Consider the following 24,616-nt stretch of genomic DNA (forward strand, 5'->3'; position numbering starts at 1 on the left):
GGGTAGGACCATGTCTTAACACAATTTTTTTTTATCCAGAGCATCTCACTTAGTGACTGATATGTCATAGATGTCAATAGAATAAATAAATGGCATAGAACAACAGATTAGCAATAAGACATTAAGTCAGTTTCCTGTTGCTGTAGCAAATGAGCACAAACTCAGTGGCTTAAAACAATACAAATTTACTATATTACAGTTCTGGAGGTCAAAAGGCTGAAATGGGTTTCACTAGGCTGAAACCAAGGTATTGGCAGGGCTGTGTTCCCTAGGGAGGCTCTGGGGGGAGTTTGTTTCCTTGCCTTATCCAGCTTCTTGGGCTGCATATCTTGCATTCCTTGGCTCATGGACCCTTCCTCCATCTTCAGAGTCAGGAACAATATCTTTCTCTGCTCTGTCATTACATTGCCTTCTGTCCCTCTGAGCTCCTGCCTCCCTCTGAGGACCCTTGTAATTACATTGGACCCATCTGTTAATCCAGGATAGCCTTCCCATCTCTTAATCATATCTGCAGAGTCCCTTTTGCCATATGAGGTAACATTCACAGGTTCTAGGAATTAGGGAATAGATATCTTGGGGGACCATTATTCAGTATACCACAGTCAGGAAGCTCTTTCTTCTTTTAGTTTTGGTTTGAACCCATGCTGTTTTCAGAAGTAGGTAGAATAAAGGAAGAAAAAGAGTGAAGGCAAAAATATATCCAACTGGTCCCTGACTGTCATCCAAGAAATGTTTTTGCACAATGGGAAGGTGAAATTCCATATGCTCAGTTACATTAGTGTACTTTCCTTTGGGAAAATCATTTTTTCTAGAAGGCAGTGTGATACAGTGATAATTAATTGGTTAGGCTTGATGAGATTGATGTAATAAGAATTAATGTTTCTTTCCCAATACAAAATCATCAATTCTTCCCCCGATTCTCTTTGAATTAGAATTTTTGGCTAGTTCCCTAAATTTACATTTCTGTTCTTACTATGTTTACCTCAAATTAATAATGGGAAGAAAGAATTGTGTACCTTCTTTGCTGTACATTCTCAAAATATATATAGAAACTCTAGCACATATGAAGGTGAGTAGTGAAAACAGGAGGAGAAAAGAGGCGAGAAGAATTAGCATGTGTGGTTAATGGTTAACAAGTAGTGGTTAAGAGCAGAGCCAAACTGCCTAGGTTCAAATTCCAGCTCCTACATTTATTAGCTGTGTAACCTTGGATAAGAAACTTAACTTCTCTATGCTTTTAGTTTCCTAACCGGTAAAACAAGGAAAGTAATAATAGTATCTGTCTACCTCCTAGGGTTATTGTGAGGATTAAACGAGTTAGTATATGGAAAGCACTTAGAGCATACGAAGAGCTAACTAAGGGTTGCTATGAAGATGAGGAGGCGGAAGTAAGCATGACAATGATGAATCACTGAGATCATTTTTAGAATATCCCTTGAGCATTACTTTGTAGACAACTGGTTGATGCATATGAATGGTAGTTTTAGTTGTTGCTTAATTTTTTTCAGTATAAACTTTATGATTTATATTCCTTTTCCTTTATATCCTCACACGCTCTCAGCTTTGAGTATTGAAAATGAATGGAATCCAACAATACTAAGTGGTTTTTGCTTTATATTTGGCAATTACTCCTTTTGCAGTGTTACTATAGTGACATATTTTCTTATGTTGAACCACCGTGCATTCCTGGGATAAATCCCACTTGGTCATGCTGTTGGATTTGGTTTGCTGGTATTTTGTTGAGGGTTTTTGCATCTATATTCATAAGAGATATTGGCCTGTAATTTTCTTAACTTGTGGTATTTTTATTTGGCTTTGGTATGAGGATGATATTGGCCTTGTAGAATGAATTAGTAAGTGTTCCCTCCTCTTCGATTTTTTGGAAGAGTTTGAGAAGGTTTGGTGTAAATTATTCTTGGAATGTTTGGTAGAATTCACCAGTGATGCCATCTGGTTGCAGTACTTATAAATAAGGTTTGGTTTTGGGTAAAATTGTCAAGTGAGTCATTGGGGTTCTGTATCTTCCTACTTCCTTTTTAAAATCAAACCTCCCAAATGCATACATAATCGTGTGCTCTGAAACACTCATGCTTCTCCCATGCTGGGACGCAGTATTCTTTCCTAGAGCTCCTTTCCCCTGAGCCATGCTTGTCTTTCTTTTTTTATCAGAATTTATTCTAAGCTGGTAGTCACGTTGGAAAAGATATGATCAACTGATTGAAGTTAAAGTTTGGATAAATGATAGGATTTATTGTGTTAACCTACCTTCTAGAAACATGTGTATGTTACCTCTGAACACAGTGTCTTTAAACCAGTATTCCTATTTGTAATTTTCAGGATTCAATGGATAAGTTGCCTTAGGTTAGATTTTCTCTATTCAGAGTAAGCTCATACAGGTATGGCCTTCTCTCTTAAATAGACTTGAAGCTACAAAAAACAAAACAAAACAACATTTTACCCTTTAAAAACTGAATTCTTCTTAGTGGTCATCATTATTAAGACACAGTTCTAGGAATTCGGAGACAACCTTGTGTGATAGACTGTCAAAGGTCTTTGGAATCAGAGGGGACCTGAACTGAAATCCAGACTCGTTGCTCAGGTACTTGGGAAATAAAATGATATAGTACACTGAACAAAGATGTCTGCAAGTAAAGCTGAAAGAAGAGGTCTAGCGGCATGTATGACACCAGAAGGAAAGTTAGACAATAAAGACTGGGACTGTATATTTTAGTGAAATCTAGAGTGGTCAGTGATGGTGACTAAATATACAAATATAAAAATGTTTTTACATGTTGGAGAACAAATGAATCTCAGCCTTGCAAGGTGTTGAAAAAGGGATGGTATTGGGGAAAAAATATAATCAATGCAAACTGGATTCTATGGTTAACAGTAACATTGTAATATGCTTCTATTAAATGTAACAAAGCCAATAAAAATGATATAGTAGTTAAAATTATGGACTTTTGAGTCAGACTGCTTATATTTTATGCTCAGCTTTACCACTATGTGGTATTGAGTAAGTTAAATAACTAAAGCGGGAAGATAACAATGGTACCCATCTCTCGGGGTTGCTGGAAGAATTAATCGAGATAATACATGAAAAGCTTTCAGAAAAATGCTTGGTACACAGTAAGTTGTCAGACAGTGTTACCTATTAGGTAATATACTACTTAATTTTTTGAGCCTTGCTTTTCTTCTATGTAAAAAGAGGATAATACTGTTTATTTCATAACATTATATGGAAAGATTAAATGGCGTAGCATATATAATTTGCCTAGCACAGTTCATGGCACATAGGATGTGATCAATAAATATTCCTTTCTTTTCTTTTTCTTTCTTTTTTAATTACATGTAGTCCTGTGGGGGGAAAATAATTATGTATATTGGAATTTACAAAGCAAATAACCCTCTGTGGTCTGGTTTCCGCCCTTACCACTGGTAATCTTACCATGTAGTTTAAGTAAAATGACATCCAGCTTACCATATCCAATGAACATTTCTCCTTTGAAAACAGATTGATGTCCAACACTGTTAGCCACCATCACATCTTGACATGTATGACATTATTTTTTCATGTCACAGAGACCTTCTACCTCTGTGACCACTCCTTCTCAGTTTATTTCCCTGGAATCTTGTTTTTAATGAGGTTCTGCCCCTTCTCTCTTCTTACTCGATACGTTTTCCTGAAGTGAACTCATCCACTTGCATGGTTTTAACTGTTACCCATACATTGATGACTCCCTGCTCAAACATTGCTGCTAACTTCAGATCCACAAGACTAGCATCTTCTGGCTGTCCATCTTACAGACTAAGCACAACATAACAAAAACTAAACTTATTTTCTCTCGTGAAATTGCCTTTCCTCTTGCTCTATAGTGTATACAAATCTGTGGCATTGCCATTTACTCTGTCTCCCAAGCTAGAAACAGGGATCATGCCAACATGTTTTACAAAAACTCAATACAAGTTTCCCAGGCTGATGACCAAAATAGCTACCAGATTAGTAGCACTGCTATTTAATGCATAAGGCACTGACTGTCAGTGTCTTCACACAAAAGTGTTCTTTTCTTGGCTCTGTTACTAATTTTACATTGTCATCTAGATTAATCATTTAACCATATTACAACAGTTTCACCATCTGTACTATACAGAGAAAATGTGTCATAATGAAGTGGTAAAATCAATGAGATATTCAAATGAGAATGTTAATAAAAAACAAAATTAACATGTCGTGTTGTAGTTATTAAAAGTGATACTGTGATAATATCTATGGATGCACCTGGTCATCAGAATAAAAAATATTAAAGTATATGTTCATCTGTGAAACAACATAGTGGTAATAAGTAGAAGCAAAGAAAACCAGGCACGTTTGTCCTAAACACACAAAACTGAGCAGCTACAAGCTCTAGTGAGAACAATCAAAACCAAAAGATCCAGGCCAATTTCACTGCTGCTCTGTTTTCTTTGTAAAGATCTAAGATTTAAGGTCTGTCAGAGACTTGTCTTTCCCTTTACTTTCCTCCCAAAGATTAAGGCTTTCAAAGGCTTCTGGTTGCTATGTCATTAAGGAAGCTATTCTCCGTGTTGTGCCCTTGGAGAGGGGGAAGGGATGCAGTGATTAATGCTGGTTAGATATCTGAGCTTTTATAAGGCTGTGCTGTGGAGTGTGAGTGATATATATAGTTTTTTTTTGTTTTTGTTTTTGTTTGTTTTAATCTCTCAGGGTCTTTGGAAAGCTACAATATCATTATCATATTCTTAGAGGGATCTCATTTTCCTTGACAATCTGCATCTGGGCTACCTTTTAATTCTTTCATAAGGCAAGGAATATTTTATAACTGCTTTTTGGCTACTTAAAAATATGAGGACAAAAGGGGGATGTGAAAGGAAATGAAATAAGCTTCAGTGGCAGAGAGATTCCAAAAGGAGCCGAGAGGTCACTCTGGTGGGCACTCTTATGCACACTTTAGGCAACCCTTTTTAGGTTCTAAAGAATTGGGGTAGCTGGTGGTGGATACCTGAAACTATCAAACTACAACCCAGAACCCATGAATCTCGAAGACAGTTGTATAAAAATGTAGCTTAAGAGGGGTGACAATGGGATTGGGAAAGCCATAAGGACCACACTCCACTTTGTCTAGTTTATGGATGGATGAGTAGAAAAATAGGGGAAGGAAACAAACAGACAAAGGTACCCAGTGTTCTTTTTTACTTCAATTGCTCTTTTTCACTCTAATTATTATTCTTGTTATTTTTGTGTGTGTGCTAATGAAGGTGTCAGGGATTGATTTGGGTGATGAATGTACCACTATGTAATGGTACTGTAAACAATCGAAAGTACGATTTGTTTTGTATGACTGCGTGGTATGTGAATATATCTCAATAAAATGAAGATTAAAAAAAAAAAAAGCTTATAGATGGTAATAATTAAATTTATTTTTAAATAATTTACTGTAATTAAAAACTAACCCAGAAACATTCTTACCAACAGCAGTCTTAAACCTCTATCTCATTATTTGAAAAACAAATTATCTGAAATTTTAAAATAAGCTGGTTGATTTTCTGAAAGCAAAATGAAAGGATTTCAAATAACAGGTCATGAAAGCTCTCTTATTTTTGATGTTAGTCTGTATTTATATATGGGTTTCAAAATCAAGCAGTATGTCTTTAGAATTTATTTCTAGCATATTATACTTCTATAGTTGAAAGTAAACATCACTTTATAGGGAAATGTCAAATTTAATGATGAATGTATAATGCATTAAAATATATATAATATTTAATAGTAAAAAAAAAAATATGAGGACAGTTGGACTTGAACATATCTTAATATCCTTTCACTGAATGGGGGAAGTGAAAGGATTCCCTCTTTCTCTACCACCAAGAAAAACCTGTTCTTGGCAACATAGATAAGTACCTAGGCCTCTTTTAAAAACAACAACAATAATAACAAAAAAGACCTCTGTGATTTTGTTTTTTTTAATTATGTAAGTAATCTATTTTTATTTGTTGAAAATTTAGAAAATGCCAAAAAGAACTTAGAAGAAAATAAATATCATCCACAATCTCAATACCAAGTACTAGCAACCACTTTTAACATTTTTTTAAATTAAATTCAGTTTCATTGAGATATATTCACATACAATACAATCATCCATGGTGTACAATCAACTGTTCACAGTACCATTATATAGTTGTGCATTCATCGCCCCAATCTATTTTTGAACATTTTCCTTACACCAGAAAGAATCAGAATAAGAATAAAAAATAAAAGTAAAAAAGAACACCCAAATCATCCCCACCATGCCACCCTATTTTTCATTTAGTTTTTGTCGTCATTTTTCTACTCATCCATCCATACACTGGATAAAGGGAGTGCGATCCACAAGGCTTTCACAATCACGCTGTCACCTCTTATAAGCTACGTTGTTATACACTCATCTTCAAGAGTCAAGGCTACTGGATTGGAGTTTGATAGTTTCAGGTATTTACTTTTAGCTATTCCAGTACATTAAAACCTAAAGAGGTTGTCTATATAATGCGTAAGAATGTCCACCAGAGTGACCTCTCGACTTCATTTGAAATCTCTCAGCCACCAAAGCTTCACTTCGTTTCATCTCGCATCCCCTTTTTGGTCAAGAAGGTGTTCTCAGTCCCATGACTTATCCCCGGGAGTCACACTTAACATTTTGATAATTTTTCTTATACTTTTTTTCTATGGATTTATATATTTTTAAATAAATTGAGATTGTAATATATATATCATTCTGTAATTTGCTTTAAATTAATTTTTTGAATAGACAATGCATTTACAGGTTTAAAAAGTATGAAACTATATATCAAAAGTATAAAAATACATACAATGAAGTCTGGTTTCCTTCTTGTCCCATAGATAATAACTACTGTTTACTAGTTTCCTTCCAGAGAGTTTTTATGCTTATAAAAGCAAATACAAATAATTTTCTTTGCCATATCTCCTGTTTTTTTACATAAATACTAGCATACTGTAATCACTACTCTGCACCTTGCTTTTTTCACTTAATATAACTTGCAAATTGTTCCAAATCAGTACATTAAGAGCTTCCTCATTCTTTTTTATGGCTTTCATTTTATAGTATTCCATTGTATGTTTATACCATAATTAAACCAGTTTCCTGTTGATGGAAATTTATATTGCTTAAAATTATTTGCTATTCATAATAGTGCTGCACTGAATAAACTTGTATATAAAACATTTTGCCCTGAATGACAGTATCCATTTATCTAGGATAAATTCCTAGATGTAGAATTGCTAGGTTAAAGGAACTTGATTGCTATTGCTAACTTGTCCTCCAGGAATTTTATATCTGTTTAGACCCTCAGGAGCAATGTAAAAGAGTATCTTATTCCCCATAACCTCACCATTAAAAGGTGTCAGTGGACATTTTAAACTTGGCAGTATGACAGATGGAAAAATTATATTTCTATTATCATGAGAGAAGTTTATATAGTCATTAAAGTTTTTTTTCCTGTGAACTTTTTCCCTTTTTTTTTTCCTGTGAACTTTTTCCCTATTTTTTCCCCATTTTCCTCTTAGATTATTAGTCTTTTCCTATTGATTTCTACAAGTTTTTTATTTATTAAGGAAATTAGTCTTTTGTCTATGATGTGAGTTGTAAACATTTTTTCATAATTTGTGTTTTGACATTTCTTATGGTGGCTTTTACTCTGCAGGAATATCTGATTTTTAGTAAGTCAAATTAATCATTTATCATATGGCTTCTGGGCTTTGTGTGATGCTTGGAAAGGGTGTCTCCACTCTGAGGTTAAAAATGTTTTTCCATAGTTTTTTGTATTGCTTTTATGGCTTAATTTTTTTTTTTTTTTAACTTTTTAGCCATTCTGCCTGTAGTTTATTTGAAATATACTTAATCCATTTCTAGATTTCTGTTATGATCTGTTGTTCTCTATTTGTGTTTCATCACTGCTCAGTTTTAGTTATTGTGGCTTTTTATTAAGGTAGGGATAGTCCTTCACCCTTATAGCATCTTTTGTTGTTAGGTTTTTCCTCCCCCCAAAACATGCAAACATTTGCCATTTTATTTACATGATAACTACATCATTTCTTGATAAGAACAGGAACAGCCTTCTTATACAACATGATCTGGTGCATTAACTGATTGAGTGAAAGGAATCAAACAGTGATAACATACAGAACTCAAACATTTTATTTTATTTTTTTTGAAAATTTTTTATTGTGAAATATAACATTCAGAAAAGTGATACATTTCAAAATATAGTTAAACAAGTAGTTATAGAGCAAATTTCAAAGTACAGTATGGATTACAGTTCCACAATTTCAGGTATTTCCTTCTAGCTGTTCTAATACACTAGAAACTAAAAAGAAATATCTATGTAATGATTCAGTAGTCATAAGCATTTGTTAAATCTTAACTTCTCTGTTACAACTTCTCCCTCTCATTTGATCATTTTCTCAGTCTCCAGGGATTTTGAGCAATGACCACTCTAACTTCATGTTGAAAAAGGGCATCGACATTATGGGGTAGGGGAATGCAACTGGTTGATGTTCTGGGAAAGACTGTTAGCTCTAAGTTTCAGGGTTTTTCTGGCATAGGAACAATCTGGAGGTTTTAAGTTTCTGGAAAATAAGCTTAATAAGTAAAACTTTATTATAGAGCACTTGGCCTGCAGAAGTAGGAATTTCTAAGAAATATTTCTGCTCACCGAGAGCCTTGTCTGGAAACATGAGGAAGTCCCATACCGGGCACTATACTCCCAGTACTTCTAAGAGAAGGGAGGCTCTCCACAAAGCAGCAGTAGGTGATTACAATTTTGAGAAGCACAGCTTGATGCCTAAAAAGGAAAAGACCTGGAAGAAGGGAAAATTTGACCACAAGAGAGCAAAGCATCCTAGGAGGGTGAGGCAACGTCGAGTCAGCAAGCCCCTCCTGGAGACACTGTGGATCCATTTCAGACACACCAGAAATGTTGATGCCCGGCAGGTACAAATGCTGGCACAATGCCTGGACCTGTCACCCAGTCAGGTCAAAAACTGGTTCCAAAGAAAGAGTTTCCTGTATAAAAAATGTTTCCACAGACAGCAGAGATCAGCCGGATTTGTACTGGACCTACAACCACAGCAGCAGCAATACCAGCTAAAGTTCCTGCCTGGAACAAAAGCCCCGAGTTTCACATTCCGTGAGACAGATCAGAAACAGAGTCTGTGGAAGGCTGTTACTAAGATCCTTCTCTGCATAAAAGACTTGCTAATTAACGTCTCCAGGTACAAGTCATTAGAACTTGCTCCGGTGTCTTTAGTCATCAACTCTATTTTTTCTTATGTCAATTCTGATTATATGTATTTATCAGCTCACCTAAAAACAAAAACAAACAAAAATTTCCCACTTTGAATTCCCATCTCCCAATTGTTCTCCATCCTTTTCAAAGTCAAATTTCTTGAAAAAGTAATCTCCTTTCCCTACTACTACTTTTTCTTTTCTAAAAAAATTATTTTGTTTTACTTTTTTACATTTTCCACTGTGAAATGTAACATATATACAGAACAGTGACAACTTTCAAAGTACAATTTAACAAGTAGCTAGAGAGCAAATTTCAAAGAATGTTATGGGTTACAGTTCCACAATTTTAGTTTATTTCCTTATTTTGAAATACATCATATATACAGAAAGGTGGTAACTTTCAAAGTACAATTTAACTAGTTATATAGGTAACTTCAAGGGATGTTATGGGTTACAGTTCCATATTTTTAGTTATTTCCTTATTGTAAAATATACAGAATAGTGATAACTTTCAAAGTACCATTTAACTATAGAGCAGATTTTAAAGAATGTTATGGGTTACAGTTCCACCTTTTCAGTTATTTTCTTCTAGCTATTCCAATACCCTAGCATCTAAAAAAAGTGTTAATATAAAGATTCAGTATTCATAATCCTTTGTTAAATCCTATCTTGCCCGTTGCTACCCCTTCCTCTCATTTAATCACTTCCTCAACCTTCGGGGATATCCAGGCAGTGCCCACGCTAATGTTCATATTGAAACAGGATGTCAACATTATGGGGCAGGGGGCTGCATCTAGTTGATGTTCTTGAAGAGTCTGTTGCCTCTGGGTTTTGAGACTTCTCTGGTATAGGAACACTCTGGAGGATTAATGTTTCTGAAAAACTTAGTGAAACTTTTATAGAGTTTCGTATAGGGACCTGGGTATTTTGTTGGTTAGGGCTTGGCATAGTGTGGCCTTTTGGGATATCTAGCTGGAGCTACTGCTATTTTCATATTTCTAATTCACACTACTCAAAAAACTGTCAGTCACCAGTAAAAAGACTTTACTATGAGATGTTACTTTTTTTTTTTTTTTTCATTTTTATTGAGATTGTTCAGATACCATACAATTATCCAAAGATCCAAAGTGTACAATCACTTGCCCCTGGGTACCCTCATACAGCTGTGCATCCATCACACTTAATTTTTGTTCAATTTTTAGAAACTTTTCATTACTCCAGACAAAAAATAAAGTGAAAGATGAAAAAAGAAAAAAAGAAAAGGAAACTCTAAACCTCCCCTATCCCTAACCAACCCCCCTCAATTGTTGACTCCTAGTATTGATATAGTACGTTTGTTACTGTTTATGAAAAAATGTTGAAATACTACTAACTGTAGTATATAGTTTGTAATAGGTATATAGTTCTTCCCTATATGCCCCTCTATTATTAACTTCTAATTGTATTGTCATACATTTGTTCTGGTTCATGAAGTGATTTCTAGTATTTGTACAGTTGATCATGGACATTGCCCACCATAGGATTCAGTTTTATACATTTCCATCTTTTGACCTCCAGCTTTCCTTCTGGTGACATATATGACTCTGAGCTTCCCCTTTCCACCTCATTCACGCACCATTTGGCACTGTTAGTTATTCTCACATCTTGCTACCAACACCCCTGTTCATTTCCAAACATTTAAGTTCATCCTAATTGAACATTCTGCTCATACTAAGCAAGAGCATCTACATTTCTTCCACAAGGCAGGAGGGAGAGTCAAAGAAGGTAGAGAGGCAAAAGGAAGAGGAAACAAAAAAAATGACAGCTAGGAAGCAGCAAAAGGAAAAATAACCTTAAATCAAAGTAGAATAAAGAATCAGACAATACCACCAATGTCAAGTGTCTAACATGCCTCCCCTATCCCCCCCTCTTGTCTGCATTCACCTTGGTATATCACCTTTGTTACATTAAAGGAAGCATAATACAATGATTCTATTAGTTACAGTCTCTAGTTTATGCTGATTGCATCCCTCCCCCAATGCCTCCCCATTTTTAACACCTTGCAAGGTTGACATTTGCTTGTTCTCCCTCATAAAAGAACATATTTGTACATTTTATCACAATTGTTGAATACTCTAGATTTCAGCAAGTTACACAGTCCCAGTCGTTATCTTTCCTCCTTTCTTGTGGTGTCTCACATGCTCCCCATCTTTCTCTCCCAACCGTATTCATAGTTACCTTTGTTCAGTGTACTTACATTGCTACCATCTCCCAAAATTGTGTTCCAAACCACGCACTCCTGTCTTCTATCACCCTGTAGTGCTCCCTTTAGTATTTCCTGTAGGGCAGGTGTCTCGTTCACAAAGTCTCTCATTGTCTGTTTGTCAGAAAATATTTTAAGCTCTCCCTCATATTTGAAGGACAGCTTTGCTGGATACAGGATTCTTGGTTGGTGGTTTTTCTCTTTCAGTATCTTAAATATATCACACCACTTCCTTCTTGCCTCCATGGTTTCTGCTGAGAGATCCGCACATAGTCTTATGAAGCTTCCTTTGTATGTAATGGATTGCTTTTCTCTTGCTGCTTTCAGGATTCTCTCTTTGTCTTTGACATTTGATAATCTGATTATTAAGTGTCTTGGCATAGGCCTATTCATATCTCTTCTGTTTGGAGTACGCTGTGCTTCTTGTATCTGTAATTTTATGTCTTTCATAAGAGATGGGAAATTTTCATTGATTATTTCCTGTATTATTGCTTCTGCCCCCTTTCCCTTCTCTTCTCCTTCTGGGACACCAATGATACGTACATTATTGTACTTTGTTTCATCCTTGAGTTCCCGGAGACGTTTCTCATATTTTTTCATTCTTTTCTCCATCTGCTCCTTTGCATGTAGGCTTTCAGGGTGTTTTGTTCTCCAGTTCCTGGGTGTTTTCTTCTGCCTCTTGAGATCTGCTGTTGTATGTTTCCATTGTGTCTTTCATCTCTTGTGTTGTGCCTTTCATTTCCATAGATTCTACTAGTAGGTTTTTTGAACTTTTGATTTCTGCTGTATACATGTATACATGCTTCCTTTACAGCCTCTATCTCTTTTGCGATATCTTCTCTAAACTTTTTGAATTGATCTAGCATTAGTTGTTTAAATTCCTGTATCTCAGTTGAAGTGTCCGTTTGTTCCTTTGACTGGGCCATAACTTTGTTTTTCTTAGTGTAGGTTGTAATTTTCTGTTGTCTAGGCATGGTTTCCTTGGTTATCCAAATCAGGTTTTCCCAGACCAGAACAGGCTCAGGTCCCAGAGGGGAGAAATATTCAGTATCTGGTTTCCCTGCAGGTGTGTCTTAGAAAATTGCTCCACCCTTTGATGCCTCGGGTCACTGTGCTTTTCTGCCCAGCAGGTGACGTCTGTTAGCCTATAATTCTTGACTGGTGTGAGGAGGTATGGCCGTGTTCCCCCAGGCTCTGGGGTCTGGTTCTGAATGGAAAGGGCCCCACCCCTTTCCTCCTAGAGAAGACAGAGCCCCCAGGTGGAGGTCATTAGCATTTCAATGGTCTTGCTCTCTGCTTGTGCTGTCTCTGCCCTTCCCCGAGTCACAGCCCTGGAAAGTTAAAATGACTGGGGCTTTCTCCACTGAGCCGAAAAAGAAACAGATAGTCCCCTTCAGACCCAGTCAAGGTGACCCTCCGGCTCTCCCAGGTTAGTCGTCACCCAAAGCCTCTGTCTGTTTTTTGGGGCTGCGTACCTGTAGTGAGCAGTTCACACTCACTACTTAAAACCCCAGTTGGAGCTCAGCTGAGCTGTATTCGCTTGCTGGGAGAGAGCTTCTCTCTGGCACCATGAGGCTCCGCAGCTCGGGCTATGGGGGAGGGGGTCTCCCGACCTGGTTCCGCAGGTTTTACTTACAGATTTTATGCTGTGTTCTCGGGCATTCCTCCCAATTCAGGTTGGTGTATGATGAATGGATGTTCTTGTTTGTCCCCCCACAGTTATTCTGGATTATTTACTAGTTGTTTCTAGTTTTTGTAGTTGTTCCAGGGGGACTACTTAGCTTCCACTCCTCTCTATGCCACCATCTTGCCCGAGTCCGAGATGTTACTTTTTGTGGAAAAATGTCTTTTTGTAAACTAGGACTGGGAATAGTCCAAGGTTGACTTTGTTTTAATATCATAACTTGGCAAAATCAGAAGTTTTCCATTTTTTGGTATCTGCCCTTCCTGCATATCTGATCTTGACTCTAGGTTTGCAGTATTTTGAGAACTTATTAATCTGTTAAATAATTTTTAAAACAGTCATCTATTCATTAATCACAGGTTATGTATTCTTCCTTACAATTTCGACATATTAATACTTTTATAATAAAATCACTGACATACTGCTAAATCCAAAAAAAAAAACAAAAAAAACAAAAAAAACTTTATTATAGAGTCCTAGATAGAGCCCTGGATTTCTTTAGGGTTTTAAGGAATACTGTCGGTTGGGGCTCGACATACAATGGCAATTTGTAATATCTGGCTGAAGTTTGCCTAAGAGTAACCTCCAAAATGACCTCTCAACTCTATTTGAAATCTCTTAGCCACTGAAACCTTATGTTGTTACATTTCTTTTTCCCCTTTTGGTCTAGCAGGGGTTGTCAATCCCATGATGCAAAGGCCAGGCTCATCCCTGGGAGTCATGTCCCACGTTGCCAGGGAGACCTTCATCCCTGAAAGTCATTTCCCGTGTAGGGGGGGAAAGTAATGAATTTATTTGCAGATCAAACATTTTAATTTAAAACATGTAAATTCACATTCATTAAACAATCATTGGATATAGGGCCAAAACCTTTTCTATGACAATGGATCCATTGATAGAGTTCTACATCATTCTTTGCATAAACTATACCCATAGTACAACCTGTAGGATTTCCAGTTTCAATTTCTTCGTACTGGATCAGCACTTTAAAGATCCTGTAATATGAATATAAACTTTTTAAATTTTTAGGGTTCTTTTTTTTTCTAACTCTGAAAGTTGTCTTGCCGCCACCTAATTTGACATTCAGTTTTTATAGTAGCTCACCTTTATTGAGGCTTTACGGAGCATACTACTTAATGCTCATAAAAACAAACTCATTTCTTCCATGTGCATAATCATTTAAATTTGAAATTATAGCAACAATTACAACTGACATAGATTTGGGAGCATGAGTAACTAATTTTTGATAAGCCTACAACTGAATTGGTGAGAATAAAAGAATGGTCTACTACTCAACTTGAGTGCTCCCTTCCCAGGATCTAGGGAATTGGGAAGCCATTTACTCTTTCAACAAATAGACACTATCATTTTTAATACATATGTAATATTACACGTATGAAGGTATCCTAATTTATGTAAACAGTTTTCTACTGATACATGTTCAGATTCTTTACATTTTTTCATATTTTTACTATTATAAATGCTGAACATTCATGTTGCTTTTTATTTCATGTAGAGAAATATAAATCTTGTGCCTTTATCTGTTCTTTTTTTTTTCTTTTTAATTTTTATTGGGATTGTTCAGATACCATATAATTCTCCAGAGATCCAAAGTGTACAATCAGTTGCCCCTGGTACCCTCATACAGCTGTGCATCCGTCACCACACTTAATTTTTGTTCAATTTTTAGAAACTTTTCATTACTCCAGACAAGAAATAAAGTGAAAGATGAAAAAAAAAAAAAAAAAAAAAAAGGAATCCTCTCATATCCCTAACCAACCCCCCTCAATTGTTGACTCTAGTGTTGGTATAATACATTTGTTACTGTTTATTAAAAACTGTGGAAATACTACTAACTGTAGTATATAGTTTGCAATAGGTATATATTTCTTCCCTATTTGCCCCTCTATTATTAACTTCTAATTGTATTGTAATACATTTGTTCTGGTTCATGGAAGAGATTTCTAATATTTGTACAGTTAATCATGGACATTGCCCACTGTAGGATTCAGTTTTATACATTCCCATCTTTTGATCTCCAACTTTCCTTCTGGTGACATATATGACTCTGAGCTTCCCCTTTCCACCTCATTCACACACCATTCGGCACTGTTAGTTATTCTCACATCTTGCTACCAACACCTCTGTTCATTTCCAAACATTTAAGTTCATCCTAGTTGGACATTCTGCTCATACTAAGCAACTGCTCCCCATTCTTAAGCCTCATCCTGTATCTTGGTAGCTTATATTTCATGTCTATGAGTTTACATATTATAATTAGTTCCTATCAGTGAGACCCTGCAATATTTGTCCTTATGTGTCTGGCTTATTTCACTCAATATATGAAATAGTTTCATGTACTGAGTGGTTTTGTCATCAACCCATTTTTTTTTTTAATATGGTTTTGTTCACACACCATATATTCCATCCTAAGTAAATAATTGGTGGTTCTCTGTATGGTCATATATTTATGTGTTCACCATCTTCACCATTATCTATATAAGGGCATCTACATTTCTTCCACAAGGCAGGAGGGAGAGTCAAAGAAGGTAGAGAGGCAAAAGAAAGAGGAAAAAAAAAATGACAGCTAGGAAGCAGCAAAAGGAAAAATAACCTTAAATCAAAGTAAAGAGTCAGACAACACCACCAATGTCAAGTGTCTAACATGCTTCCCCTATGCCCCACCTCTTATCTGCATTTACCTTGGTATACCGCCTTTGTTACATTAAAGGAAGCATGATACAATGATTCTGTTAGTTACAGTCTCTAGTTTACGTTGATTGCATCCCTCCCCCAATGCTTCCCCATTTTTAACATCTTGCAAGGTTGACATTTGCTTGTTCTCCCTCGTAAAGGAATATATTTGTACATTTTATCACAACTGTTGAAAACTCTATATTTCACCAAGTTACACAGTCCCAGTCTTTATCTTTCCTCCTTTCTTGTGGTGTCTCACATGCTCCCCACCTTCCTCTCTCAACCGTATTCATAGTTATCTTTGTTCAGTATACTTACCTTGCTGTGCTACCATCTCCCAAAATTGTGTTCCAAACCACGCAGTTCTCTCTTCCCCTATTCTCTGTAGTGCTCCTTTTAGTATTTCCTGTAGGGCAGTTGTCTTGTTCACAAAGTCTCTCATTGTCTGTTCTTTTTTTAAGTAACTTTTTTATTAGAGAAGTTGTAGATTTTCAGAAAAATCATGCAGAAAATACAGTATTTTAGTTTGTTAGGCTGCTGAAAAAAGATACCATGAAATGAGTTGGCTTTAAACAATGGGAATTTATTAGCTTACAGTTTAAGGTCATCAGAATGTCCAAATCAAGGCATCATCAAAGAGATGAAGAAGATTGGCTGCCAGCTATCCATGGTTCCTCTGCCTTGTGACAGGGCACAGGGCAGTGTCTGCTGGTCTCTCCCTTCTCTTCCATGTTTGGGTTTCATTGCTTTCAACTTCTTGCTTCCATGGCTTTCTCTCCCTCTTTTTGTATTCATCCCATTTATAAAGGACTCCAGTAAGAGGATTAAGACTCACTCTGGTCCACGCCCCAACTGAAGCAACCTCATCGAAAGTCCCACTCACAATAGGTTCACATTCACAGAAAGGGACCAGCTTTAAGAACATGATTTTCTGGGATACATACAGTTCCAAACTACCACATATGGAATTCCCATATTTTTCCACACACACTCCTTTTATTAACATATGTGCAACCTGAAATTTCCCCTTTAAACCACATTCAAATATATAATTCAGTGCTGTTAATTACATTCACAATATTGTGCTATCATTACCAGCATCCATTACCAAAACTTCTCCATAACCCCAAATAGAAATTCTGTACCAATTAAGCACTAGCTCCGCATTCACTACCCCCACCCCAGCCCCTGGTAACCTGTATTCTAGTTTCTGACTCTATGAATTTGCTTATTCTAATTATTTCTTATCAGTGAGATTATACAATATTTGTCCTTTGGTGTCTGACTTATTTCACTCAACATGATGACTTCAGTGTTCTCATCCATGTTGTTGCAATTATTAGAACTTCATTCCTTTTTACAACTGAATAATATTCCACTGTATGTATATACCACATTTTGTTTATCCATTCTTTTATTGATGGACATTTGGGTTACTTCCATCTTTTGGCAATTGTGAAAAATGCTGCCATGAACATCAGTGTGCAAATATCTGTTTGAGTCCCTGCTTTCAATTCTTTTGGGTATATTCCTAGAGGTAGGATTGATGAGTCATGTGTTAAATCTATACTTAGCTTTCTGAGGATCCCCCTAAAGGGTCTTCCACAGCAGCTGCACAGCTGCACTGTGTTACATTCCCACCCACAATGAATGAGTGGTCCTATTTTTTCACATCCTCTCTGACACTAGTTATTTTCCTTTTTTTTAAATAGTGGCCATTCTAGTGAGTGTGAAATGGTATCTCATTGTGGCTTTGATATGCATTTGTCTACTGGCTAATGATGTTGACCATCTTTTCATGTTCTTTTTGGTCTTTGAATACGTTCTTTGGAAAACACCTATTCAAGTCTTTTGCCTATTTTTTTCTTATTAGAGAAGTTGTGGGTTTACAGAACAATCATGCATAAAATACAGGATTCCCAGATACCACCCTACCACCAACACCTTGCATTGGTGTGGAGCATTTGTTACAATTGATGATAGCACATTTTTATAATTGTACTATTAAAATCCATGCTTTTGCCCATTTTTAAATTGGGTTGTCTTTTTCTTGTAGACTTTGCAAATTTTATTCTGGACATTAAACCCTTATTAGATATGTGGTTTACAAATAATTTCTCCCATTCTGTAGGTTGTCTTTTTATTTTCATGAGGAAGTCCTTTGATGTGCAAAATTTTTAAATTTTGATAGGTCCCGTTTATCCATTTTTTCTTTTGTTGTTTTTACTTTTGGTGTAAAGTCTAAGAAACTATTGCCTAACCAAAGGTCCTAAAGATGCTTCCCTGTGTTTTCTTCAAGGAGTTTTACAGTTTGGATTCCTACATATGGGTCTTTGATCCATTTTGAGTTGATTTTTGTATTTGGTGTGAGGTAGGGTTTGACCATCATTCTTTTGCATATGGATATCCTATTTTCCGTATCATTTGTTGAAGAGACTACTCTTTCCCAATTGAGTGGACTTGGCATCCTTGTTGAAAATCGGTTGGCATAAATGTGAGGGTTGATTTCTGAACTCTCATTTCCATTCTGTTCATCTTTATGTCTGCCCTTCTGCCAGTATCATGGTGTTTTCATTACATGGTTTTGTAGTAAGTTGTAAAATTGTTCTTCTTTTTCAAGACAGCTTTGGCTTTTCAGAGTCCCTTATCCCTCCATATAATTTGATAATTATTTCCATTTCTACAAAAAGGCACCAATGTATAGGCACTCCAGTATGTGCATAGGGGTTACCTGTTCCCTCCAGAACAGGATCGGGGCCCACAATGGGAGGGCAGCCTGGCTCCATACCATGCCAAAGAGGAGTTTGCAAGGGTGCCATGAGCTTTGCCTACTTTTTTTTTTTTTTTTTTTTAACTATCCTAAATGTTTATAAGTCTGATAGCAGAGCTTTCAAATACATGAAGCAAAATCTGATAGAACTGCAAGGAGAGAGACAAATCTACAATTACAGTCATAGAATTCAATACCTCCTCTCTCAATAACTGATAGAACAATTTGGTAGAAAATCAGCAGGTATATAGTGGGCTTGAACAACATCATCCTGGTTAAGTTCAGGCTACAAGTTTCTAACTGCCTTTTTTTTTTAAGTTCAATTTTATTGAGATATATTTACATACCACACAATCATCCAAAGTGTACAATGAGTTGTTCACAGTACCATCATATAGTTGTGCATTCATCACCCCAATCTATTTTTTGAACATTTTCCTTATAACAGGAAAAGTGAAAATAAGAATAAAAAGTAAAAGTAAAGAACACCCAAATACTCCCCCTCCCACCCTATTTTTCATTTAGCTTTTGTCCCCATTTTTCTACTCATCCATCTATTCACTGGGTAAAGGGAGTGTGATCCATAAGATTTCACAATCACACTGTCACCTCTTGTAAGCTACATTGTTATACAATCATCTTCAAGAGTCAAGGCTACTGGGTTGCAGTTTGATAGTTTCAGGTATTTACTTTTAGCTATTCCAATGCATTAAAACCTAAAAAGGGTTATCTATAGTGTGCCTACCATTTTTAAAGCTGCATTTTCTTGATTGGGCAATCGCTTAGTTATTGCAACCTGTTAGCTGTTTTCCAGAGCTTTGACAAAGGTGGCTCTGACAGTTTTTGCTAATTGTTCGAAGACTCTATGGGGGAATGATACTCTGGAGTGTCTTACACCGTCATATTGGTCCTGTCCTTTCTTATCTCTTCCTCTTTTATTTTTACTTTTGCCTTTAGACATTGGAAGGTTTTTTTCTATTAAAAAATTCAGTATCTTTATTTTTCCCCTTGGTAGATTGGTAATTTCTTTTTTACATATTTAACTTTTCAATGCAGCTGGAATTTATTTTGATACATGGTTTGAGGATAATACCTATATTGGTCTATTTCTGACTAGCCAATTTTCCTAACAGTATTGATAGAATAATTCATTTATTTTCTATTGATTTATTTCAAACGAAAAGTGGTATATTAAATGGCACCAGTTAGCCTAAAACTTTATCTGAAGGAAGGAAACCAAGTTTAGATACTTAGTTAGAATTGACATAACCAGGAAACATGTTCGAGTTGATTTCCCACTGATGCCTACCCCTGACCGCTTAACATCCCTTATGACATAGACTAGAGGCCAGAAACTCTGCCACACTGCTGCTAAAAAAAAGAACATCTTCATGTCTTTAATTCGGAAGAGCTACACCTCTGACAATTCTAATTCTCTCTTCTACTTTCCAAGTCCATTGATTTTTGAGATGCTTCTTGAATCATATATTAAGATCTGATATATTTTTAGTGTCTCTGTCTAGGCTATTATTTTATTCCACTGATTGCCTGTTTCTTAATAATTCTGCTAGTTGTATATTTTTTAAATTGTTTAAATTTCAGTTTTAACCCTTGCCCGTTAGTCTCAGAGATATTCTCAAAAGACAGCCATTAGGTTTTCATGAGATAAACATTTTGTTCAGGCCTCTTCCAGTCTGAGATGATTTTAATTAGGATCCAGCGTTTCTTTGACTCGAAATACAGTTCTTACCTGTTCTGGGTAGCATGGAAAAAGCAGGTCTTTCATTATTTGATTTTGCCAGCAATAACTGAAGACATCTACCTCTGCTTTTGATTTTTTTTTTATTGTGGTAAAATGCATGTAACATAAACTTTGCCATTTTAACCAATTTTTAAGCATACAATTCATTGGCAGTAACTAAATTCACAATATTGTGTATCCACTGCCAATATCTATTTTCAAATTTTTCATCACTCCAAGCAGAAACCCATTAAGCAATAGCTCTTCATTATTCCCTCTCCCAGCCCAGGTAATTTCTAATCTACTTCCCTCTCTGAATTTGCCTATTGTAGGTAGATACGTAGAATCATACAGTATTTGTCATTATGTGTCTGATTTGTCTCACTTAGTATAATGTTTTGAGGGTTCATCAATGTTGTAGCATCTCTGGCTTTTTCCTTTTTTATTAGTATCATAACATATATACAAACATAAAATTTCCCATTTTAACCACTTTTAAACATACAATTCAGTGGCATTAATTACATTCACGATGTTGTGCTACCATAGCCACCATCCATTGTCAATCCTTTTCCATCACCTCAAACAGAAATCTATACTCCCTTTTGCCCCTCCTGCCTGCCCCTGGTAACCTGTAATCTACTGTCTGTCTCTGTGAGCTTGCATATTCTAGTTATCTAAGTGAGATCATATAATATTTTCCTTTTGTGGCTGGCTTTTTTCACCCAACATGACATTTTCAAGGTTCATCCATTTTGTAGCATGTATCAGAACTTTATTTTTTTTTTACAGCTGAGTAATAGTCTGTTGTATGTATATACCACATTTTGTTTATCCATTCATCTGTTCAAGGACACTTGGGTTGCTTCCACCTGTTGGCTATTGTGAATAACAATGCTATGAACATTAGTGTACAGATATGCAAGTCCCTGTTGTCAATTCATTTGGGTATATACCTAAATAAGTGATCAACCAGGTCATATGGTAATTCTATATTTAACTTTCTGAGGAACTATCAAACTGTTTCCCAAAGTGGTTGTACTGTTTTTCATTGCCACCAACAGTGTATGAGATTTCCTGTTCCTCCACATCCTCACCAACACTTGTTATTTTCATTTTTTTAATGTGAAGTGGTATCTCATTGTGACTTTGATTTGCATTTTTCTAATGACTAATGATGTTGAGCATCTATTCATGTGCATATTGGCCATTTGTGTATCTTCTTTGAAGAAATGTCTATTCGATTCCTTTGCCCATTTTTAAATTGGGTTCTTTGTCTTTTTGCTGTTGAGTTGTAGCAGTTCCTTATATATTCTGGATATTATACCTTTATCAGATATATGGTTTACAAATATTTACTCCCATTTTGTAGGTTGTCTTTTCCCTTTCTTGATAATGCCCTTTGATGCACAAAAGTTTTAAATTTTGATGAGGTTCAGTTTATTTCTTCTTTTGTTGCTTGTGCTTTTCTAAGAATCCATTGCCTAAATACAAAGTCCTGTAGCTATCTCCCTATTTTCTCCTAAGAGTTTAATGGTTTTAACCCTTATATTAAGGTTGTTAATCCATTTTGAATTAACTTTTGTAAATGGTGTAGTATTTCTGGCTTTTACCAAATACCTCTTTACTAGTTTTAAGAATTACTTTTTAGGGAACAGTATGATAGAGAAACAGATGATTTTAATTGTATAACCTTTATCTCTCTCTCTCTGTCTCTCTTTCTCTCTCTCTCTCTCTATCTCTCTCTCTCTCTCTCTCTCTCTCTCTCTCTCTCTCTCTCTCTCTGTGTGTGTGTGTGTGTGTGTGTGTAGATTCATATTAACCTCTAGGTCACTTGTTTTCAACCTGAGGAACTTCCTTAAGTATTTCTTATAAGGTGTCTCTGCTAGCAAGAAATTCAGTTTTCATTTATCTGGGAATTTCTTTATTTCACCTTCATTTTTTAAAGATAGATTTGCTGGATATAGGATTCTTGTGACAGTTTTTACTTTAAGCACTTTGAATATGTTATCCCTGCCTTCTGGCCACAAATGTTTCTGCTAAGGAGCCAGCTGTTAATCTTATAGGGGTTCCCTTGTAAATGATGCATTTTTTTTTTCTTGCTGCCTTCAAGATTTTCTACTTGTCTTTGACTTGCAGCATTTTTACTATGATGTGTCTGATCATGAGTCTCTGCATTTATACTACTTGGAGTTCGTTGGGCTTCCTGGATGTGTAAATTACTGTTTTTCAATAAACTTGGGAAGTTTTCAGTTATTATTTCTTTGAATTTTTTTCCCTCTCCATTCTCTCCTTTCCTGTTACTCCCACTACGCATCTATTAGTGTGCTCAATGGTGTCCCATGTTTTTCAGAGGCTCTGTTCATTTTTCTTTATTCTTTTTTCTCTCTGTTCTTTAGTTTGCTTAATCCCTATACATTTATCTTGAAGTTTGCTAATTCTTCTACCAGTTTAAATCTACTGTTGAGCCCCTTTTGTGAATTTTTAATTTCAGTTATACTTTTTGCTTCCAGAATTTCCATTCAGTTATTTTTTATAATTTCTCTCTCCTAATTGATTTTCTCTATTTGAAGCAACTTTGCCATCATGCCTTCTTTTACTTATTTAATCATGCTTTCCTTTAGTTTTGTGAATATACTTATAAAGGCTACATTCAGATCTTTTTCTGTTAAATCCATCATCTGTTCACTCACACAGGCATTGTGTTTTGCCTGTTTGCTTTCTGGCATATGGGTGATATTTTCGGGTTTATTTGCACGCCTCGTAATTTTCTTGTTGGAAACTGAACATTTTAGACAATGTACTGTAGCAACTCTGGATATTGCTCGCCCATCCCCAGGGCTTGTTTCATTATATGTTTGATTATTTGTTTAGTGACTGGCTGGATTGTTTTATTGATGTCTATTCACTCACCTCACCCCCACAGTGTTAAGTATCTGATGTTGCTCCTCAGAGAGGCTTGACTTTAGGTAGGCTCAAAGTCATTGTGGGATGACAGTGGTACTGGAAGGGTGCTCTTCCCCTCTTTCCCTGACCACACCCACCTGCTAAACTCCATTAATTGCCAGCCAATCACTATATTGTTTTCAGCAATGCCCTGGGTCATGAATTCGTTTATGAACAAATCCAATCAAATTGTGGTTCCTTGGAAGGAATTGTTTCTAAGGACAGTGTATGATACAGGCATACCTCAGAGATATTGTAGGTTCAGTTCTAGACTCCACAATAAAGTGAATATCTCGACAAAATGAGTCAAACAAGTTTTTTGGTTTCCCAGTGCATATAGAAGTTATGTTTTCACTATACTGTAGTCCGTTAAGTATGCAATAGCATAATGTCTAAGAAAACAATATAACTTCATTTAAAAATACTTCATTGCTTTTAATAAGCCAAGCCCTCAATCTAGAGGCTTGCCTTTATGAAACGTATCTCCAATGGCAAAGCTAAGCCTAGTTATAGCTATGCCTAAGAGTCATCCCCAGAGAACCTCTTTTGTTGCTCAGACATGGCCTGTATCTCTCAGCCAACTCTGCAAATTAATTCACTGCCCTCCCCCTACTTGGGACATGACTCCCAGGGGTGTAGGTCTCCCTGGCAACATGGGACATAACTCCCAGGCATGAGCCTGACCCTGGCATTGTGGGACTGGGAATGCCTTCTTGACCAAAAGGGGGAAAAGAAATGTAACAAAATAAAGTTTCAGTAGCTAAGAGATTTCAAATAGAGTCACAAGGTCATTCTGGAGGTTATTCTTATGCATTGTATAGATATTCCTTTTTAGTTTATTGTGTATTAGAATAGCTAGAAGGAAATACTTGAAACTGTTGAACAGTAATAACAGTAGCCTTGATTCTAAATGATGATTGTATAACTATATAGCTTTTATAGTTTGACCATGTGGTTGTGAAAACCTTGTAACTGACACTCCCTGGATCCAGTGTATGAGCACATGAATAATAAAATAAAGACAAAAAAATATATAAATATGGGGGGGTAGTTAAGGGGTATGGGATGTTTTGGGTGTTCTTTTTTATTTTTATTTTTAAATTTATTTTAATTTTTATTATTTTTGGGGGATAGTAAAGAAAATGTTCTAAAATTGATTGTGGTGATCAATGCACACTTACTTGATGATACCATGAGCCAGTGATTATATATTTTGGATGGATTATGTGGTGTGTGA

The 24,616-nt window shown here is 36.0% G+C and overlaps 1 protein-coding gene across 3 annotated transcripts in view; it reads left to right on the top strand.

Moving 5' to 3' along the window:
• RUBCN (rubicon autophagy regulator) overlaps positions 1-24,616 on the top strand; it is a 99,116-nt gene that overhangs the window by 22,214 nt on the left and 52,286 nt on the right. The gene's annotated exons all lie outside the window — the stretch shown is intronic.

The sequence above is a fragment of the Choloepus didactylus genome, chromosome 1, assembly GCF_015220235.1.
Source record: "Choloepus didactylus isolate mChoDid1 chromosome 1, mChoDid1.pri, whole genome shotgun sequence".
In the NCBI taxonomy this organism is placed as follows: Eukaryota; Metazoa; Chordata; class Mammalia; order Pilosa; family Megalonychidae; genus Choloepus; species Choloepus didactylus.